The sequence below is a fragment of the Vicugna pacos genome, chromosome 14, assembly GCF_048564905.1.
Source record: "Vicugna pacos chromosome 14, VicPac4, whole genome shotgun sequence".
Taxonomy (NCBI): domain Eukaryota; kingdom Metazoa; phylum Chordata; class Mammalia; order Artiodactyla; family Camelidae; genus Vicugna; species Vicugna pacos.
The window spans coordinates 20,066,376-20,070,119 of NC_133000.1; the positions used below are offsets into that span (position 1 = coordinate 20,066,376).

A 3,744-nucleotide genomic window follows, 5' to 3' on the forward strand; every position below is an offset into this window, starting at 1 on the left:
CTGAGAATATCATGAAAAGCCTTTGCCCGTCAAAGGAGCCAGGATACTCTTCAGCTCAGGGACCGCATCAAGCTGCATTAGCATCTTCCCCCAAGGCAGGGAAAATGAGGAATGACAGACAATAGGTTAGTCTGGGTGGGCCTTGCTGCATACAAAGGACGATTAGGACCATGGGATTAGTCTCTCAAGACTTAAGAGCTTTGCAGTTTATTTTGTCCAGTGGTTTTCAAATGCTCTAAATTTAGCTCTGAACCTGCATTCAGGGAAACCATCATGGAAGCACATTACTGAAAACAGAGAAAGGCGGGTGTGTTCTGATGGAAGCAGGAATGGGACAAATCCTGGAATCTATTTAGACCCCCAACTCAAACCCTATGGGGCTACATGGTCCAATATGGTAGCCATTCACTACATAGGGCTATTTAAATGTAAATTAATGGAAAATTAAATAAAATTTAAAATCCAGTTTCTCACTCACATGAGCCACATGTCAAACACCCAACAGCCTCTAGTGGCAAGTGGCTCCCTATTGGACAGCATGGATGTAGACCTGTTGCCGATGATGTAACTGGTGTCCAGGTTCTTGTCCCATCCCAGTAAGAATTCAGAGACATGACATAGTGGTTACAAAGTAAAGTGAGGATTTATTAAAGGATGGATAGTACACTCTCAAGGGGAGAGCTAGCGGGCTCAGGTGAGCGGCTGCCCTGAGTTTCTTTGGCAAGTTAGTTACATAGGGTGTAAAATTGAATGAGCGGAATAGTCATTGAGGAGGGAAGGGTTTGGGGTCATGTTTCCTGATTTTCATCCCAACTCCACCTTCTCAAAGGGAGGAGGGATTTTTGTCCTTATTTATTCTGGATCGGAAACATCATGGCATCGGTGCAGGATGGGTACTTTAAATCTGCAAAGCTAATTTTATTAAAATGAAGGCATAATGAGCAAAAGGTTACATTCAGACACTGGAAATTCCTGCCTTTTCTCACCTTTCTTTGTTCGTCTCCAGGCCACTCATCACCCCAAAGGATGTGACCACTTATCAGCCCAAAGGTTCCTGCTTTTCTTTCTCTGCCCAGGGACCCCTCATGCTTGCATGATGTTTGGTTTCCTGCATTTGGTGTGTGTCCCCCTTTATCTGCTCATATCTAGCTGTCTACCTGCTCTAACAGAATGCTTCCATTATGTCAGAATTTCTACTGAACAGCACTATTCTAGAGTCTAGGAGATCTCTAAGGGGACTCTGGAACTTCTGGGACCCCGGGAAACAGCTAGAAAACCACTGGTCTAATCGAACATCTGAGCCAGAAGAGAAGCCCAAAGAGGCGGGGGATGGTTTGCCAGCCACGTGACTGTTTTTTTAAAGAACTAGGTTTGGAAAAGGACTTTACATTTTATACATGTGCAGTCAGCCCCAGGCATAGAAATAGAGACATTTAAACTGGCATCAGGCCCCAGCAGATGTGGAGGGAAATACTGTCAATTAGCGAGAGGCTAATTAACCTTTCTTTGCCACAGACACTCTGGCAGGGTCTAGAAAGTGTTTTGCTCAGAGCTGCAGGATTGCTTGCTATGGAAACAATGCATGATTATAATGTCGATTTCTTGACTTTGTTCAGAAGCTGGCAGTAGAGGGCAGATCTTGCCAGCGGTCACCCCTGCAGTTAGAAAGGAAAGGGATTAGAAAATAGGAAGATATTTTAATTAGTGAAGCAGGGAGTCTGGGATTCTCTATAGGGATATTCTATCCTGCATAGCATCTTCCAATACGAGTATTTCAAAGTGACTTTCTAATCACATCTTGTTATTTCTCAACCTAAATATTATTATTACTATTTTAATTATTATTATTTTGCAATACACAGAGGCTTGGATGAGGGGACTATTATAGATGAGGCAGAGCGTCCTCCAGGACCCGGTAACTGACTGCTTTTTCCAAGGGCTCAGAACGCTCTCAATTCTTCTACATATCTGCTAACTTCTTCCCTCCTGTCCAAATCACCCTGCGGCTGTCACTGAGAGATGTCTGTTTACAAGGAAATTCCCTCAAAAGGGCGGAGCCAGAAGTAGCATCTCCATGTATCCAGCCAGCCAGCAGTCTCGGTAGCCCCTTAAGCAGCCTGCAGTTAAGGGATGTGAACTCGGTGTCAGGCACAGTGCTGGGCACAAAGGCAGCTGTATAAAGACAAGAACAGTATCTAGTAATGGAAACTGACTCCTGAACTCACGGTTACATGATGGGGTGTTTGTGATAGTAGCATCTGTAAAGAGTGATGGCGGTGGTGCGAAGGATTAACTCCCATTACTACACTGAAATTGTTCTCTCTAATATCAGGCTGCTGAACTTCTGCATGTGTTATTTCCTTGGCTTCTTCACCTGTCTAGATCATTTCCATTTATTTATCAAAGTTCAGTCGAGATCACCTTTATCTGTGAATCCTCTCTGACCGTACCACTGTTCTGAATGACAGGCAGAGTGGGGTGCATTTTCCTCACTGTCCTGAAGGCAGCCCATAAACGTCTCTATTCAATACATCGCATTGTTTTGTAGTTATTTGTTTCCATTTCTTTTACCCCTTTAGAGTATGAGCTTAAGCCCTCTGAGACCCAATTTCTTCATCTAGAAAATGGGATAATGTGAAGAGAGAACGTAAGTTCTCAAATAAATAATAACTAATATTACCATATGGATGAGTGGATGGAGGATGTGCTGGATGACTTAGGTCATGAAAAATGAAAAGAAATGATCAGGTAGAGAAAATGATCTTATTTTTAGTAACATCCTCTTTCAGGTTTGAAATACATCTGAAGCTGAGAACTAATTTGTTGAAAGTTTATCATTCACATCTCTAAGGTATCTTTTTTTTAATTGGTTCATTCATTTATTCAAAAGTGATTATCATCATAAACATATACGTGGGATGTTTTGGAGATTTTTGGCCGAGGAGGGACCCAGAACCCGCTCTGGAAGAGTTTAAAGTCAAAGACACATGAAATAGTTTACCTTGCACGTAACTAATGTGGTTAACTAATGTGTAGTTAACCCTACATATCACTAGTAAATGCAGAAATTCAGAATATACATACTGAGGATTTGCAGGTACTAACTGCTATATATAAAATAGATAAACAACAAGGACCTACTGCATAGCATAGGGAACTATATTCAATACCTTTAATAGCCCATAATAAAAAAGAATATGAAAAGGAATATATATATATAGATGCTTTTGGATAAGAGGACTCAGTATATTAAGCATGATGTCATTTGTCTCTAAATTGATCTACAGATTAAATGTAATTTATTCACATTCAATCTGGAATCTTTCGTGGAACTTGATAAGCAGATGCCAAAATTTATATGAAAAACAAATCACAGGAATAGCGGAGACTTGCCTATAGAAAATTAACAAGATGAGAAGTGTTTTACCAGTTGTCATTGCCCTATGTTTATAATAAAGCTTTAAGTAATTAAGAAAATGTAATATTGTATAGGAATATAAAATAGACCAATGGATTTATACTTCCATTACCTAGAAACAGGACCACACGTGAAATGAAATCTGATAAATACTGGAGTGTCACTGTAGATCAGCGAGGAAAGAATGGGTTATTCAACAAATGATATTATGATTATTTGTCTTCCATAAGGACAACTACTTAAAAAGCATACACAAAATTCAATTTAATGGAGTAAAGACCCAAATATGGAAACCACAAGTATAAGATTTTGGGGAGAATATATAG

General features: G+C 40.2%; 1 long non-coding RNA gene across 1 annotated transcript; it reads left to right on the plus strand.

Moving 5' to 3' along the window:
* Positions 1–1,004: 1,004 nt before the first annotated feature.
* Positions 1,005–2,528, plus strand: LOC140685498 (uncharacterized). The gene is made up of 2 exons (XR_012058744.1): positions 1,005–1,322; positions 1,863–2,528. It is a non-coding gene; the product is annotated as an uncharacterized lncRNA (long non-coding RNA).
* Positions 2,529–3,744: the final 1,216 nt, after the last annotated feature.